The sequence below is a fragment of the Triturus cristatus genome, chromosome 5_2 (genome assembly GCF_964204655.1).
Source record: "Triturus cristatus chromosome 5_2, aTriCri1.1, whole genome shotgun sequence".
NCBI lineage: Eukaryota > Metazoa > Chordata > Amphibia > Caudata > Salamandridae > Triturus > Triturus cristatus.
The window spans coordinates 416,769,932-416,789,398 of NC_140588.1; positions in this window are offsets into that span (position 1 = coordinate 416,769,932).

Here is a 19,467-nt window from a genome sequence, read left to right on the forward strand (position 1 = left end):
TAATGTCCTGTCTCAACTGTATTTATGATTGGTTTTGAACCCTTAATATTGAGGATTTTACTTGACCTCTTTTCAAATCGTCAGCTTTGGGATGCTTCTCTATAATATATTTTACCAATTTTACTATAATATTATAGATTTTAAAACATGATGAGATTCATATTGTTGGACTATAATTTCTCACATGATTGTGTATTACCTAGAATTTGTTTTTAATGAATTTGTATGTTTTTATTATAAAGCTATTTTAATTGTTTTACATTGTGTGTTATGGTTCCATTCAACCTAAATAAAGGAAAAATGATGATGATGACTACTATGTTAATTAATAGTCCACAAAATTATTCATTTGTAAGGTCACAGGTTTGTAATGTAATTTGAGGAATCTTTTTGTTTTTATGTATTTTAGAACCCTTCACCATGGCATCTTTATTTAGACATTTCAGAGTAGTGTTGTTTGCATTTATATACTTCTGTTGCATAGTACAAAAGGAACATGGATTGATCCCGTGAAAGACACACAAACACTTTGGGTGTACACATCTTCTGCAAAGGCAGCTTGCACAGCTTGCATAGTCTTTAAGATTGCAGTAGACTTCTTTTCTGTTGAATGGTGCCACCAAGCCAATATGTGCTGCTTAAATTACTCTAACCACATGTGGTATTCAACCCAAAGCATAAAAATCTCCCTTCACATTGGCTTAATCCTCATTTCATGTTCAATGTATGGAGCTGTTGATGTGTCTCATCATTGTAGAAACAACTCTGCAAAGTCATATCAACCTATTGGCTAAAAACGCCCGCTTCCACCTCAGCTATCTCAGAAAAATGAAGCCAATCGTCGAGAAATCGGACCTCAAAACTGCAGTTCAGTCCTTAGTTATCCCGAGGCTGGAATACGGATGCAACGCCGAGCGAAGAAGGGTAGCCGCGCCAAGATTGGCGCCAGCACGAAGCGTCACCTAGCAACGGGGAGGCTTGTCAGCAAGGAGACGCGTTGGGACCTCCGAGCGTGACGAAGCCCCGCCGCTGATCGAAGAATCGAAGGAAACAACCACCCCAGGTAACGTCCGGGCTGCTGTCCGGAGTGCAGCGTGCGTTTCAGCCTGGGGCGGGTTGTAGGTCTGCGAAGAGCGGGCGGCTTGGCGTGGAAGGGCAGAGTGTGCAATCCTTCGCTAGGGGGGCCGGCAACGAGTTAATTAAAAGGTGTTTCTCTCAGCCCAGAGTCAGAAGGGCATAGCGCCCTGCAGGACTTAAAGACAACGTCCTTGCGGTGATTAAGGTGCAGCGGTGGCAATACTCGGGACAAGCGTCCTTTGTGGTGATTGGAATACAGCGCTTTTTGTGGTGATTGGAATACAGTGCTTTTTGTGGTGATCTAGAGGCAGCGTCCTCTTTGTCTGACGCACACTCGCACATCGTGCCGGGGGTGATCTTTCTTTTAAAAGTGACTTTTACACGCTAGCATCCATATTGAGCCTACAAGTACCTCACAAGTGAACCTTTTAGAAGAGAACTTTACCATAGAGCCTGCAACTTTATTTATTTTTTTTTTTTTTAAAGTTTTTATTGAAACAATAAGTCAGTTACAAGCATGGGCCTACAACCACCAGGGCCGGCCGCTAGATTCAGAAAGGATCGTACATTAGTTAAGGCAGTAGGCGACTCCTGGGGCCCAGCCCCGTAAATGGCTCAGGATAGCTCGAAAGAAGCAGGAGACATACATTTAACATAAATAACAACTAAAAACAAAAGGCGAGGCATAAGGGCAAAAAGCGTGGGTCAGGCTACATCCGGGGGACTTTACTCCAAACCTTCAATTAGCTATCAACAGGAGGGAGTACTGAAAGATCGGGGGGGGGTAACGGGAGAGAATCATCTATATTCGCTTATTACAACCAGTTGCAAGGAACCATCAAGGGTCAGGGGGACAAGGCAATATCGGTGTCCACTAGGGGGGGCGTACAGATACCCCCACGATACGCGTTCCATTGCCCCCAAATTCTACCCCATGCCCCGGGTTTACCGCGGGCCACATACACAGTCTTCTCCCTGAACATACACCAGTCCATGTTCTCCTTCCATACTGACACGGTGGGCGGCCGCTGGGAGCCCCAAAGCTGCGCAATATCCCTCTTGGCAATCATGTATCCCAGGGCCGCCCACCGAGTCTGAGCCGCGTTATAATCATTGGGCTCCCACACATTCAAGACACAGCGACGCACCTCCGGCAGCAGCGCAACCCCGGTGACTTGTCCCATGACCCCATGAACCCGACGCCAGTATTCCGCCACCTCCCGGCACTCCCAAAGGATATGGAGAAAGGTGGCACTGAGCCCACACCCCCGCTTACAGAGCCCATCTTCCGAGAATCCCATCGAGACCAGACGGGGGCCCGTCACATACACCCGGTGGAGAATCTTTAGCTGGACCAGGCGGAGACGGGCTGGAATGGCTACTTCCTTGGGGGACGATAGTGCGGACTGCCAGTCCTCGTCGTCTAATTCCACCCCGTCCCCCGTCCACGTCTCCCGAAGGCGCACCAAGAGGTCAGCCCGATTATTAATACGTTTTTTATAGATTAAAGAGATAGTACTGTCGGGGACATGACCATCGAGTATGCGGTCCTCGAGGGGCGAAGAGGCAGGGATCTTGGTCCCCTCCCCAAAGACAGAGAGCAGGGCGTGCCGAACCTGGGCGTATCGGAAGAACTCCTTTTCCGTGAGTTCGTATTCGCTCTGGAGCGCCGCGAAGGTCTTAACCGCGCCCTTCATCCATAAGTCTCCCACTCTACTGATGCCAATCGTGTCCCAACGGTCAAACCCCTTCGTTGTCCAGAGGCTTCCCAGTCGGTCGGAGGCAAATAAAGGAGTAGCACATGTTAGTCGCTCACTCCAGCCCATGGCTACATTGGCCGCCTTCCAGATCCGTACCGCGATCTTAGTAGGGCCCGTCAGGGTCCGTCCAGCCGAGCGGGAGTAAAGCGCCCTGTTATAGTTCCCACCGGGGAGCAAGAATTTATCCATATCATACGCCGGATTCAAGCCAGGCGCATACGTGGCATGGTTAATGGCCGATAACTGCGAGGCCCAATAATACCTGCGAATGTCGGGAAGCGCGATGCCCCCATCGTACCAGGGGAGAGTAAGCTTGGCCAGGGCGATACGCGCCCGTCCGTCCCACACCAGTCTCCTCTGCAGGCTCTCCACCTCCCGAAAGTAGGCCACTGGAATGATGTCGAAGGAGTTCTGAAGTGCATAGAGGAATCTGGGAAGGGACATCATTTTAAACAATGCTGCCCGACCCAGTGGGGACAAGGGCAGCCTACACCACCGCGCCGTGTCTTCCCTCAAACGCCGAAGTGGAAGCAGGAGATTGTGCTCATAGCGAGCCACCGGGTCCAACGAGACGTGTATCCCCAGGTATTTAAAGCCGGACAGAGATATTTGAATCGGAAGCCGAGGCGGCAGGAGAGGGGGGCCACCGGAGATAGGATAGACACAGGATTTAGACCAGTTAATCGTGAGACCCGAATTTCTCCCGTAGGAAGTCAGAACATCGAAGAGAACGTTAAGCGACTGCCGCGGCGAGGTAAGATACAGGAGAATATCGTCAGCATATAACGAGACCCGATCCTCAAAGCCCGGGGCCCACCGGATCCCCCTGATCGAGGGCTCCCAGCGGAGCCAAGCAGCGAGTGGCTCCAGGGCGAGAGCAAAGAGCAGAGGGGACAACGGGCACCCCTGCCTCGTACCCCTACCGAGAGCGAAGGGCCGAGAGACCCGCCCATTAACCACCACCTGAGCCATGGGTCCCGTGTAGAGAAGCTTCACCCAGCCAAGAAATCCCTCCCCAAAGCCGAATTTGGTCAAGGCAGCCCAGAGGAATGGCCACTCGATGGTGTCGAAGGCCATCGTGGCATCTAAAGAAACCAGCACGGCCGGTTCGGAGAGGTATTCTGCCCTGGCGAGGGCGCCATGGAGACGCCGCAAGTTGAGGGCGGTGTTGCGATGCGGGATGAAGCCGCATTGATCAGGATGAATCAGATCGCAGATGACGCCCAACAAACGATTGGCAAGGACTTTAGCCAGGATTTTAGGCTCTGCATTTAGCAGTGAGATAGGCCTGTAGGAGGCACAGCGGTCCCGCGGCTTACCTTCCTTGGGGATCACGACTATCGTGGCCAGTCGCTGGTCGAGCGGAAGGGAACCGGCCTCAAGGGACTCCTGAAACATACGACGGAGGAAGGGCGCTAGTTTATCCGGGCGCAACTTATATAATTCGATAGGGAGACCGTTGGGACCCATGGCCTTGCCCGAGCGAAGGGATCGAATCGCAGTCGCTATTTCATCTACCGACAAGGGAGCGTCCAGCTGCTCACGGTCCTCGGCGGACAGGCCGGGCAAAGCAATGTCCTTCAGTAGAAGGCAAGAGTCTTCCTCATCCCTATCAGTCACCGGGGAGTACACGGTCCGGAGGTGGTCGGCAAAACATTCCACAATCTCACCAGGCTCAGTCACACACACTCCATCCGAGACACGCAACTCCGGGACCACACGATTCACTCTCTCCTTCTTGTCCAGCCACGCAATCAGCTTTCCCGCCTTGTCCCCGGCATCATACAATCGACCCTGCTGCTCCCTATACATAGTTTTGGCAGCGTCAGTGACAAGAGATCTGTATTCAAACTGTTTCAGGCTGAGGGCGTGGAGCCCGTCCGGAGTGACACCCGCCTCCAAGGCCGACTCCAGCCCCGAGATGTCAGTCTCCAGCTTCACCACCGCCTCACTCCTGAGCTTCTTAGCCACCACTATCTGGGAGAGGGCGTGTCCGCGGATTACGGTTTTAAAGGCTTCCCACAGGGACATTGCAGACAACACCGACCCCTCGTTTTCAAGAAAGTATTGGTCCATAGCCTTAACCAGACTATCGCGAGTCGTAGGGTCTCGCAGGTACCACGGGTTAATGGGAGCGATCCGCCCTGCAGACCGCGACTCGGTGTCAAAGAGAAGCCACAGCGGGGAATGATCGGAGATACCCCTCGCCAGGTGCCTGACCTCTCGAATTCGACCCGTCTGCGCCGCGGGCATAAGGAAATAGTCTAACCTAGAAAGACTCCCATGTGCCCCAGAGTGAAAGGTGTATTGACATTGGGTCGGATGCATTAATCGCCAACTATCCACCAGGCCGAAGGTCTCCAACAGACCACCTAGCCAAGCCTGGGCAGCGGGGAGGGCCCTGGGTGGGTGACGATCCAGGTCACCCGAGACCACCGAGTTAAAGTCCCCGCCCATAAGCAAAAGACTGCCCGGAAGTTCAAGCAGCATTCGACCCAAGTCCGCGAAGGTGGAGTTCTGGAGGCCCGGGGGGACATATACTGAGACCAGGGCAAGGGGATGCCCCTCCCACCTCCCAGTCAGACAAACATAACGCCCTCTGTCATCTGAGACTACCCTGGTGATCTCCAACGGAAGGGAGGATCGCAGGAGAATGCCCACCCCCCTGGAGCCAGTGGTGAAACCAGAGTGAGCCACGAGGCGGTATCCCCCCCTGTTCATTGCATGGCAGACATTACCAACCAGATGCGTCTCCTGGATAAACACCACATCAGGAGTCAGACGACGCAGATACTGCAGTACTACACCCCGTTTGATACGGTCCCCCAACCCATTGACGTTCCATGACATCAGCTTCAACCCGTCCCCCCCCATCCCCTCCAATAGATCAAAGGTCCCCCCGCAAGTAGCACAAGTCCCAAAAGTGGAAGAAAATCAATACCTCGCCCTGCAAACAAAAAACACACGACAAAACAACCCCTCCTTCCCCCCCACCCCCCCCAACACCCAACTCCCCCCACCCTGCACCCCTGCGGGCCAAAAAACCCCCCCAACTTGCAGTGTGCCTGTCGCCCAACTAACCCCAGTCTACAAAAAGACCCCGGAGGAGGAAAGGGACCCGTCCCCGCCCGCCCCCCGTACAGGTCCTAGCAAAACACACTGAACCAAAGAAGTACAACCCAGCTGAGCAGTGCAAAATGGCAAAATCAAGGACCACGAGTCACTCCAAAGGGGACCCGTCACCGTTGGCACCTGCAGAGGGCCCGGGACGGCCACCTCTGTCCGGTAGCGAGTCCAGCCAGTCACTCACGGCCACAGGAGAGTCAAAGAAGGCAGTCCGATCCTCATGTTCCACTCGGAGTTTGGCAGGGTAGAGCATAGAGTACTTTAGGCCCAGCTCACGAAGACGACGTTTCACCCCCTGGAATCCCATCCGCTGTTTCTGGACAAGTTGAGTAAAGTCCGGATAAAAGTTAATGGATGAGTTCTCATGTCGAACCGGGCCATGGACACGTGAGGCCTGCAGAATCGCATCCCGGTCTCTGTAGTAAAACAGTTTGGCCACGATAGGCCTCGGGGGGGCCCCCGGCCGTGGCCGCCCGCCCGGAACTCGATGAGCCCGTTCAACGGCAAAGAATTTACTCAAGCCCGCAGGGGTCAGCTGTTGGAGGATGAGTTCCTCGACCAGGAGGTCAACCGGGCGGTCGTCGGAGGACTCCGGTACGCCGATGACACGAATGTTGTTGCGTCGGGCCCGTCCCTCGAAGTCCTCCAGCCGCCGGGCCATCTGATCATTGACCACCTTGATGTCACCAAGCGCGGCCTGCAGGCCCGACACATCCGCACCAAGGGTGGAGGTCCGCGCATCGAGAGTTTGAACCCTCTCGTTTGTTTTGGAGAGATCCGCCCGTATTAAGGTGACATCAATCGCCACCGTATCGATCTTGCGGGCCAGGGCCTCGTATTGCGTGGCGATGGTCTCCCTGATGCCATCAATGGCGCCCATGATATCCTGTAGGGAAAGTTCCGAAGAGACGGATGTGCCCCCACCGGCGGCGTCTGAGGGGGGACCGGCCGTTCCAGGGGAGCCTCTGCCCTGAGTGTAGCGGTCCATGTTGTTGGTCTGGACCGATCCCCCACGGAGGGAGGCCTTAGTCTTACGCCCCTCGGGGCCCCCCTTGCCCCCCATGTGGTCACAGACTCCGAGGGGGACCGCCGATCAAAAGTAGCTGAGGTACAGGCCCTGGAAACCAGCGCCTCACCCGAGGCAACAATATGGCGGTGCGGGGGGACCCAAGGCGATAGGCACTCTAGTGGCAGGTGAAGACAAAGCCTTGTGCAGAGGTCGAGGAAACACCCCGCCACCTCAAGCGCTCCACCGGCCAGCCCCCTGAGGTATGAAAGTGAAACCGAAAGTGGTCGAGCGGCCCCTGGCACCGAGCCGCAGCCGCTGTTGTTCAATTGCGACACGGCTCCACGGTTCACCTTCGCCCCGGGCACCTCCGTCGGGTGGGTCCCAAAAGTTCAAACAACGATAACTCAGGATTCCCAGGTCCGATTAAATTTCTGAAAAGAGATACGTGCTCAGCCGGTCGTCATCTCCCAGATTCCATAAACCACGTCAGGATATTGTCAGGATAAATTCCGAGGAGCAGCGAGGGTCCGGGGAGCCCTGTGCTCACGCGACCATCTTGGATGCGCGCTAGGCTCCTCCTTCCGCCTGCAACTTTATTGACATAAAGAACACTAGAAGAAAACCGTTGATTCTGCAACAACTTTATTTATGTATGTTGGTTTGTGGACATTTTTTATCTTGCCTAAATTAGTTAAAGATATTATATTTTTATAATAACCTGTGTGGTGCTTCACTGTGCTACTGTGCGCATTAGTGCAAATACTTTACACATTGCCTTGGGGATTAGCCTGTCTGCTCGTGCCAAGCTACCAAGGGGGTGAGCAGGGGTTATCAACAGTGTGAACCCCCTTATCCTGACTAGAAGTAAGGGTCCCTACTTGGACAAAGGTACTTACCTCTGCCAACTAGAGACCCCCAGATCTAACAAATCTCCTCTACGCCTCTCTTCAAAAAGGAAGCAAAAGTATTCTTTATGAGCAAATTTCTTCCTTAAATCTCCACAATTACGACTCCAGCTATACAACCTCCTAAATTCCTCTACTCTCGAGTCACTGAGACCGTGAAGCGAAGACCAACACAAACTCAATCTTGTTTTTATTGTTACAGAACAATTCCCACTGCTGCTATTTACCCGGACCCTTTTCCTATATGCTGCTACTTTTATGCTATGTTTTTGTATACGATGTTTTTCACTAATATATTTAACACCTTGCTCTTTATGTAAAGCGCTCTGATACCCTACTTTGTGTCTGGTTCGCGCTATAGAAAATGCTAAAAATAAATAAATAAATAAAATAAACTCTATAAACTCTTGTATTACACCACTTAAAGTTGGTTTTGACATTGCACCAGATACTGAATATCTCGGAATGATCCTGTGGCCACAAAATGGAGTAATACCAGAAGTTTTGCTGTTGGTGTTATTAGGTATCCATAGGTTGAGGGGTGGAAACAGCTGGGTGGGAGGTGTAAGTGTGGGCCGAGTGTGACTCACTGGAGCTGTCTACCAAGGCAGAACAGATGGACCAGCCTACTCCTCGTCATCCTCTCTGAAGGCTTGTTCCTGGCCTGGAGTGTAGGTATCCTCAGTGGCAGATTGTTGTCCACATATTCTTGGTGTTGGACCTATAATGTATGTAAAAGAAACATAAAATTGTTAAAGTCTTGATTATATGTCAAAAGAGTTTGAAGCTAAAAATGAAAAAGAATAAAAGGAAAATGTAATTAATATCATGAATGTAAATTACATACTAAACAACTTCAGAAAAAGCAAATAGGAAGATGTCTTGAAATGAAAAATATAGAAAAGTATACATAAGATATACAAAGATTCAACACAACACAGTAGAGAGGAGAAATGTGACAGAAACCATTCCAAGGCCTAGTTAGCAAAAATCCTGACAATTACACAACTTAGAAGGTTATTAAGTATTACTCATTATATAAACATTACAGAGCCAGCATACAAAATTACATACCTTCACATTTGTAAGTCAGAAAACTTTGATTTGTGAAACAAATACCATTAATTCAATGATATACCAAAGATAGGACAACATACAACATTAAACACAAAAACATTTGAAAACATAGCATGAAACAGAGAAGGATAAACTACATAACACTTCAAAATATGTGAAAATTTGACAGAAAAGAGAGAATGAGCAAAATTACATTGCATTCTTATTTTTACATAACAAAAACAAAGCATTGTGGTAATTGTAGTCATTTCAATTAAACATGCATCACACTTGCAAAATTGTAATTTAAACATACCTAGTGAAGATATGCAGCAAGAACAAAAAACTGACATTTAGAATATAAAACCTATACATGAGATATGTTATTTGGTGTAAAAGTGCAATTACATAATGTGAACTGTACTGGAGATTGAAACCTGTAATCTTAATTGCAACAAACTGCATTCAAACTAACAAACACGTCAAAAACATTATACTGATATAGTTATGTTTATATGTTTAACCAAGGTGCAAAGCACATTAGCAACAGATAAATTAAAATTAAAAAGGATATTTAGGTTTAGTGTTATATTCCAAAGAATAATTTACCAGTCTCCACTCCACCAGAGATTCCTGTGAAGAATTTAGAATGTTGGATCTGCAAGACCTTCTCCTCTCAGAGAAAAAGTTGCAATAGAGGCTGGGAGAGCCACCACCAATCCTCTGGTCCTCCAAGTGATGCTTAGAGGCCAGGGAACGCACTCTCTCCCACAGGCCATTCTACCGATTCCTAAGATCCTCCTGTGTGCGCAAGTTGTTTGCTACAGCATTCACTCTATAAACTATTTTGGCCCACATTTTCCTTTTCTGAGATATGGTTGTATTTTGTTCTTGGGCCCCAAACAATTGTGGCTGCACTCTAATAATTTCATCCATCGTGACTGACATTTCTCCATGGGTAAAACAGGGATTTCTCCGCCCTGCCATTATAATGTAATTAAATTAAATGAATCTGTAAAGCCACAAGTCAAAGACATTAAAATGTAAAATGCACAAGTAACAGAGGGAGCAAAAAAAATACCCAGAATACTCAGACAAAACTTCTCCAGGAAAATGTTGTGCTGTGCTGGAATGGCAAAGGATCATGGTCGGAAATCGAGTGTGTTTTATAGGGTGGTATACAGGTGAAAACAATTGGGTAAAAGACATCAGGTTCAATATGGGTTCTGGCCTGATTTAGGCACTGTTGAACAGCCACTTAATTTATCCTTAATGCTAGGGAAATATGGTAAGGCCAGGGGAGGTGCCATACAAATGGCCTTTGTGGACCTCTCCTGCACCTCTGACTTAGTTGATAGGGGGGAAGCTATGGGGCTAATGGACCCTTCTAAATGGATCTTCTTAGGCTCCTCCACTGAAGCACATCCGCACAATTCCACTATACACAAAATGGTGATTGTACACATTCGATTAAGGTTACAAGAGGGGTGAAGCAGGGATGCATGCTGGCACCTTTTTTATTCTCATTTTATATTGATGCCGTGGAGTCAGTTTTATTATATCAAGTAAAAGATGTTCCCAAGACAGTTTCTCGCCTGTTTCCTGTACTTTTATACACTGATGATGCGGTTCTCATCTCACGTATAGCTAATTGACTATAGGTGCTTTTAGATGTTATTAATGATTTTATGGGGAACCAAATTTGAAGATTAACTATCAAAAATACTTTTTACTGACCCGTTGAGCAAAGAAAACAAGATGTAAGATTGTTTTAATTGGGACAACTCCAATTGCTAAGGGGCCTAGTTTTAATTATTCGGGTATTTTTATTTGATGCAAATTGAGCTGGGGCAGGCTAATTATTTTAAAAACACAGAAGATGGTGCTTCATGTGAATCAATCTATAGATTTGCAAAACAGTTGGGCCACAAGCCCCTTAGAGAGATGTCCACATTTTATAACTGTAAATGCCTCTCATCTGGTACATAAAGAGTGGAAGTAAGCGGATAAGCAGGTATGGGTAATTTATAGACAGCTGAAAATAAATTTCTGTGCAGACTTTTGGCTATTCCATAATCCACGCCAAGTTTCATCTCACATAAAGAACTTGGCCTCGGCTACTTTGATGACCAAGGAAGATTGTCCCCCTTTAACTTTGTCTTAAATTATGGTCTACCCTTGAGACTAGTTTCTCGCATAAGGTAGTAGAGGATTGTATGAAATCTAGTCACTTGATTATTAGCCCCTGGTTAGCATAGGTTAAAAACAACCTTTCTAATTTGGGGTTGAGTGATATTTTTGACTCTCCAGGAAGTATTAACTCCTGGTCGAATGTATTAGTTTTTTTAGGACAGGGAGAAGGCTAGAATAGTTGAATAGTGAAGGCAATTGATATGGTTTCAATTATTCTGTATGTTCCTATTTCTACCTTTACAGGGATGAAGCTGTATTTATCTTGGATAGTAAACACTGAACATATACGGCTGCAACTTAATACGGCCCATTTTTTAGCAGCATTTCCCAAGGCAAGTTCCTGGTTTGCTACGCTTCCATATTTTCCTTGTGATGCTGTCTCTACCCAATCCACAATGCACTTTATGCTTTTTTGCACATTATATTCCACTATAAGATCATGTTTTTTATGCCCCATCTTAAGTGAAAAGAAACTCGCGCCATATCAAGAAGGGTTGTATTTTTTACAAAGCTTGTCCACCCCTACAATTTGTTTCTTTGTTTCAAATTATATATTTGCTGCTTCGAAACTCAGAAAAAATATGCCTTATAATTAAGTCCCAGCTATCATGTAACTTAAAATGTTTGTCTCCGTTAACATTATAGGATTATTCGCCTGTATTAATGTACCTCTTGTAACCTGTACACTATTCTATTTAATTTAAAATGTTTATTCTGGTTCTTATTTTTTTCAGGAATTACTTTTCCCATGCCATTACAATATTACCTGGCCTGTTTTAAAAACTTTAATTTAGAATTGTTTCTTTGACCATATCATTTATCCATTTTGGGAACATGTACTCTGTGCTTTTATAGTCAGGTTCTGACTGAATAAAGATTTTTGACTAACTGTCTGACTGACATCAGGTGTGCAATGCTAGCATCCATCCAATGGCCACAGTAATAGTACATTGTTGACTGTGTCCTGCGACGGAATCCCTCCATCAGGAAACTGCTGCTAGGACACTGCCAGCATAACTGTGAAATCTGAATAGGCTTGGTGCAGCCCCGCTGCCCTAACGGCCACAGAGTACTATTCACCAGCAGAGGAGTCTGCTGCGTTGGCACTGGTGAACCGTGTACGTGACGGTAGACACTCTGTCAATGCAGATGGAGATTCAGCCTGCATACATCTAAATAGGGCAGGTGGGCTTCCCTCAGCTTAACGGAGTACTTGGAAACTCTGCCACAGAGTGATGACGGTTGTCCACCAAAATCTAAATCAGGCCCTAAGTATTTTGTTACACTATTACCTGCGGGCTGTTTTTAGGATGTTTATTATTTTTAACTAATGTTGTATTAGAAATGTACAGTAGTCTAGGTCATTTTATTGTGATGTTTTAAATGATTGTAATGATTTAAATTATTCAAACAATAATCTTCTACAATACAATACAGTACAATACATATGGCTTGCCATGCACAAAAAGGCATCTTAATTGATAAGAGCTTTGACTGACCCACAAAGAGTGTTTTTGAGGGCGAGGGGAAATCCTGTAAGTTTTCAGAATACTACAGAGACCTGTGAATTTAATACAGGGGGTATTTTACGACGGTGACGGACATCGAATCTGCCAAAATATAATTCCCATAGGATATAATGAGATTTATATTTCAACGGACGGGACATTTCACTGCCAAGATCTAAATCTGGCCCAAAATATTTAGTTTCTTTAAGTAAGCTCAGTATCAGATACAGACAGATCAAACAATTGAATATATATTGCTCAGCAACTGAGCTGGCAACAGTAAAAAGGTACAGCATTAGTTAGTCGATAAGCAACTTTGAGAGGAGGATATCTTTAAAACGGTGTTGCATGCTCCTCTTTCCAGTGTCCACTTCTGATAAAGTGTTTGATGTTGCTTTTTTTATGTTACAATACAGAAATTGCTCAATGTTGCTTTTGCAGTGTTACAAAATAGCCGAAAAGTGCTTCTGTGTGTATTTAATACTGAGAGGACTCCAAGAAGCTAAATATTTTGTCTGACACTCCCAATACTAAATGCAGTCAGTACCTGAGAATATGGGGTCAGGATCATACTCATAATAGGGATTTCAGTCTACCGCTATCTGAACCTGGAAATTAATAAAGACAACCAGAGATTGTACAAACAAACAGCACCCCTACTAGAATAGAATACTATATATAGGCATGAACAACTCTTTTCCATCAGGTGATGATTACCTGATAGAACTAATCTTCTCAGACTGACAGAAATGGTCAGTTTGTGACTTTGAGCCTAATTTATATATTGACAAAGAAGGTACTCTGTCGCAACGGTGACAAAGTTTCCTCACCACCAATATAGTGGTCCGTCCGCCAAATTTAATTGCTTGCACCTTAAGTTTGGTCACATCAGAGACTACTGTGTCTCTGCCATGGCCAAACTTCTCCGATGGCCCTGGGGAGTAAGGGCCATCGAAGAAATGGCTACATGTCAGTCCACCAAATTTAGATGAGCGGACATGTAGTCATTTTTCACTGTTCCATACTGCCAGGTAAAACCTGGTGGTAAGGAACAGCAAAACCATTCTTATGCGCCCCCTGCCATGGGAGAAGCCTCACATAGTGAGGGGAGCATTACATTTTTTCTTTTCAAAAAGAAAATCCTGTTGCAGGATTTTGTTTTGGAAAGAAAAATAGAATTCTGTTTGCTGCAGGGCTGCGTCCTTCCACCTGCTTGGCGGTCATTTATAAATTAGGTGGGCAGCCTCTCCACCATGGGGATTGAGTACTTTACGCCGTCTCCATGGTGGACCCACAGGCCGTCCGCCTATATCAAAATCAGGCCGTAGGTGAGGTGATCAAATTGGAGGAAGTCACATACTGCATTTCCCACATAAATTGGGTAAAGGTGGTGATCCTAAAGGTCGGTCATCAAGTTGTTTAAACATTTGTTTTTACAAATAATCCTGAAACTGCTACAAATTTTCAAGAAGTTCTTGCTGGGGGTACACATTTACCAGATCTGAGGCACGCTTTTTGTTAGCCTTCGACATCAACTGTACTTAAACTGCCTAGTTGTCCTGCAATACTGGTTTCATGCCCCTCTGACAGAACACCACCTCAGCACAGTGGCGGTAGGGCTATGCTATTTGAGTATAGAAGTCATTATGAGCCATGATATATTCATGGAGTGTAACATCTTGTAATTAGGCCTGGGCGGAGTTCGCCAAGTGACAAAAAACTCCACCAAGGTAAGCGGAGTTCTGCGAGTGGCGGAGTGTGTTACCTCGTGCCGTTCGCACTGATTTTTACCTCCAGGCGTTTGTTCTGCAATGTAAAATCAGCACAAATGATATCCCATGCAGCGCAAGAGGGCTGCTCGATTAGGAGTTCTAGTCGAGCAACAGCTTCCTCAAGGTGAACGGAATGTTTCTCAAAGTGAGCGGCAGCGACCAGCCGCGACTGCCCGTGTTGAGAAATCTCACTGGGAAGCGGTCTAGCATTGGATTTTCCTCGCTCGCCAACTTACCGTTGGGGAGCACGAGCGAGGAGGAAAGAAGTCAGCAGAGGGTAGTTTTTCGGAACTCCGCAAGCTCCGCGGATTGCGAAAAACTCTGCAAACTCTGTGAACGGAGTGGAGTTCACCACCCAGGTCTACTTGTAATACTGCAAGAATTTACAGATGATTTGGGACACTGGAAAATCATCCCTATCTCTTCTGGGTCTGGCCACACTTTTCAAAAAGGTATCCGTCCTGCGTTTTCTTCACATCTTAAAAATAGTATGTGCTGGGTTCCTCATGATTACTGTCAGCAAACTGAAGGAGGGCTATGGGTTCTGTAAACTCCAACTTTCTATTGTGTCCCAATGAAAAGTTATACTTATAAGATGTTATAAGTAAACTCCAATTCTATCCTATGGGACATATAGCCTTTCAATAGTGAAAAACAGAATACACTGTATTTCACTATCAGGACATGTCACACACATCAGTACATGTCCTACCTTTCATGTGCACTGCACCCTACCCAGTGGGGTGCCTTGGGCCTAACTTAGGGGTGACTCACATGTCATAAAAGGGAAGGTTAGGGCCTAGCAAATGGGTGCACTAACCAGGTCGACATGACAGTAGAGAACGCATGCAGACAATGCAGTGGCAAGTCTGAGACCACTCTGAAGGGCTGCTTGTGCGGGTGGCACAATTAGTGCTGCAGGCCCACTAGCAGCAGTTGACTTACAGGCCCTGAGCACACACAGTGCATTGTACTAGGGACTTAGTAGTAAGTCAAACAAGCCATTCATGGAAGCACCAATCCATATTAACAGTTTATTGAGGGAGCACTTGCACTTTGACAATGATAAGCAGTGCAAAGTGTGCAAAGCATCTAGACCAGCAAAAATGAAATTCAGCACACAGCCTACAGGGGAGCAAGTGGCCGAACTGGGGGACCCACCTGAGCTGACCCATTGGCGGCAGGAAGGGGCCCCTGCAGGTAAGAAGTCTGCAAGAAGAAGCGGCAGAAATGCCCTTTTCTTCTTGATATGCAGTAGCGGCTGCAAACCAGGCAGTAGGCAATCAGTCTGGATCACATTGGATTTACTTGGAGAATAGTCTCCTGTATAGTGAACATAAGGTTGCTGAACCTGGGTCACTCGTATGCTGGTGGCAGCCCAGCACTTTAGAGCCTTCCTACTGGGTCTGGCTCATGATGTGCCTTTGGCAGGGCATTTGGGGCAGGACAAGACCTTTGAAAGGCTTGTCACCCACTTCTACTGTCCCCAAATTCGCAAGAACTCTTACACACATTGTAGGTCTTGCCAGGCTTGCCAGGCAAGAGGTAAGAGTGGGAGTACGTGCATGGCTCCTCTCCAACCTTTCCCTGTAGTCAGCACCCCCTTTGAGAGGGTGGGTATTGATATTGTGGGGCCATAGGACTTCAAGACAGCCATGGGTAATAGGTTCATCTTGGTCTTGGTGGACCATGCCACCCGCTACCCCGAGGCTATCCCTCTCCGGACCACAACCGCCCCGTTGTGGGCCAGGCGTTGTTGGGGATCTTTTCCCGGATGGGGTTCCCACAGAGGGGGTATCCAACAAGGTACAAACTTCATATCAAAGTATATGAGTCACCACTCTTTACCACCCCCAGGGTAATGGGCTGGTTGAGAAATTCAACTGGACCCTAAAAGGCATGATTATGGGTTTTGCAGAACCAATGAGGCATAAGTGGGACCTCCTATTATGATGCCTGCTGTTCGCTTACAGAGAGGTACCACAGAAGTCCTTATGGTTCAATCCCTTTGAGCTGCTGTATGGGCATCCTGTAAAAGGACCTCTGAGTCTGGTAAAAGAAGGCTGGGAGAAAGGTCCCAGTAAACCTCCCCAGGATATATATAGCTACATGCTGGCCTTTTGGAACCGGACTAAGCACTTCAGGCAACTCGCTCAGGCAAATCTGGAAGCCAGCCAGAAGGAGATGAAAAGTTGGTATGATTAGAATGCCGCTCTGAACGAATTTCAGCCTGACCAAACAGTGTTGGTCATGGCCCCAGTGGAGCCTTGTGCTCGCCAGGACAAGTGGACTGGGCCATTTCAGGTGGTGGAGCGCAAGAGTAAAGCCACCTATCTGGTGGTCTCGCAGTCTCCCAGGAAGCCTTTGCAGGTCCTACACGTGAACTGCCTCAAGCCTCACTTGGAAAGGTCTGAAGTGGGTATGCTACTAGCGAAGGATGATGGAATGGAGGAAGAGACTGAGCTTCTCCCTGACCTCCTGTCTGCTAAGGAACATGATGGGTCAGTAGACAGTGTAAACCTTTCCCCCACCCTGACCCCTGAACAACAGAGGGACTGCCGCTAGCTGTTGGGGCAGTTTGCCGCTCTGTTCTCTCTAACCCCAGGTGTCACTCAGTGGTTTGTCCATGATGTGGACACTGGGGACAGTCCTCCTGTTATACACACAACTTATAGGTTGACTGACAGGGTCAAAGCTAGCATCAAGGAAGAAGTCTCTAAGATGTTGGCATTAGGGCCAGCCCAGTGGTCTTGGTCCCAAAGGCTACCACACCCAGAGCCACGCCAGAACTCCGGTTCTGTGTGGACTGCATAGGGCTCAATTCCACCGCCAGGACTGACGCACACCCCATCCCCAGAGCTGATAAGCTCATAGATCGGTTGGGAGCTGCCAAGTACCTTAGTACGTTTGACTTAACGTCTGGGAAATGGCAGATTGCCTTAACAGATGGAGCCAAGGAGAGGTCTGCATTTTCAACCCCATAGGGGCACGACCAGTTCTGAATGATGCCCTTTGAGTTGAAGAATGCCCCTGCCAGCTTTCAGAGGTTGGTCAACCAGGTGTTGGCTGGACTGGAGGATTTCAGTGTTGCTTACCTGGATGACATTGCAGTGTTCAATGCCTCTAGGGAGAAACATCTGCACCATCACTGGGAAGTGTTGAAGACCCTGCAGAGGGCAGGCCTCACGATCAAGGCCAACAAGTGCTAGATTGGGCAGGGATCAGTGGTGTACTTAGGGCACCAGGTAGGAAGCAACCAGGTCGCGCCCCTACAGCCTAAGTTTGACACCGTTCTGGCTTGGGAACCCACCAAGACCCAGACAGAGGTGGCATCCTTCCTAGGCCTCACTGGTTATTACAGGAGGTTTGTCAAGGGTTAAGGCACCATTGTTGCCCCCTTTACTGAGCTGACTTCCAGGAAGCAGCCCAAGAAGGTGAACTGGGGTGACACCTGTGAGAAAGTTTTTGATGCCCTAAAATCTGCCATGTGCACGGCGCCCGTACTCCACCCGCCCAACTTCTCAAAGCAATTTGTGGTGCAAGCAGATGCTTCAGAGCATGGTGTTGGGGCTGTTCTCTCACAACTAAATGATGTGGGCCTACATTAACCTGTAGCCTTAATTAGTAGGAGGTTATTCCCCCGGGAACAGAGGTGGAATGCGATTGAGCGTGAGGCTTTTGCTGTGGCCCTACTTGTTTGAGACTCACTTCCGGGTTCATACCAACTACAGGCTCCTCAGATGGTTGATGCAGATGAGGGGGTGGGAACGCAAAACTGTTGAGGTTGTCCATTTCCCTACAGGAGATGAAAGTTGCGGTGGACGCCGCCCTGGTACAGAACATGCCAATGGTGATGATCTGTCCAGATTTTTCCGCCTTAGTGAAAAGAACTCCCAGGAGGGTGGATAGTCCTTCCCACTTTTCAGCTGGATGAGACATGGGTAACACCTGGCATCATGGGCGTGACTTTCCCCTTTCTTTTGTGCCTCTGCCTTCTGAATTTTTGCTGTATGCTAGATTTTATTTTTGCTGGTCTAGATGATTTGGGCACTTTGTCACTGCTGATCAGTGGGTGCAGGGACAGAATATCGAATCAAAAATATCAAATTGCACAAATATCAAGTTACAGTTATGGTGGGTCAGAAATATCGACAAAAAAATTTCCTTGGTCAAGAATATCGATTTTAGGTAAGTGATAACAATGTTAAAAATATCGAAGTGTAAAAATATCATTTGCAAAAATATAGCTGTTTAAAATATCTATTTTTTATTAATGTTGTGTATTTTAGTATATATTTTATATGTATGTGATGTATGTTTTTTGTATAAGAATTGTTTGTATTTTTCATATATGTGTTACATTTTTAGTAGTTATTAAAAAAAATATATTTTATTTCTGCATTTGTTTTGTTCCGTAGCGGGTTGTGGGTTTATAGGGAAATAGGGTGGGAAGTAATTTAATCTTATTAAATTTATTGAATATTTTTTATTAATTAAGATTTGTTTAATTGAGATGTTATAGTGTTAAATGTGTAAAGTAATTTATTATTAATTAATTCATAATTTGTTGTTAATTAATGTTAATTAGTTAATTGGTAATTAATTATGGTAATTGTGTAATTAATTTTAAGTGTATGTTGTGGTCTTTATAGGTGTAAAGGGTAGGAAGGGTGGAAAGTAATTTATTTTTAATTGCTGAATTAATAATTAATTGTTAATTAAGTTTAAATAATTAATTAGTAATTAATTATGGTAATTGTGTAATTCATTTTAGGTGTGTGTTGTGGTGTTTCTAGGAATAAAGGGTGATAAGTAATTTGTGTTTAATTATTTATTATATAGTTGTTAATTAATGTTAATTATTTGATATTTATTATGTGTAATTGTTTATTTTGTGTGTGTTGTTTTTACTTTTAAAGGGGTAAAAGGTTGGTATTAAACATATTTAATTATTTAATTATTAGTTGTTAATAGTAATAGTTTTTCTTTTAAAAATAATATATAATTGTGTTTTATTATTTTATAGGTGTGTGTTGTGGATTTTAGAGTGTTAAAGCATGT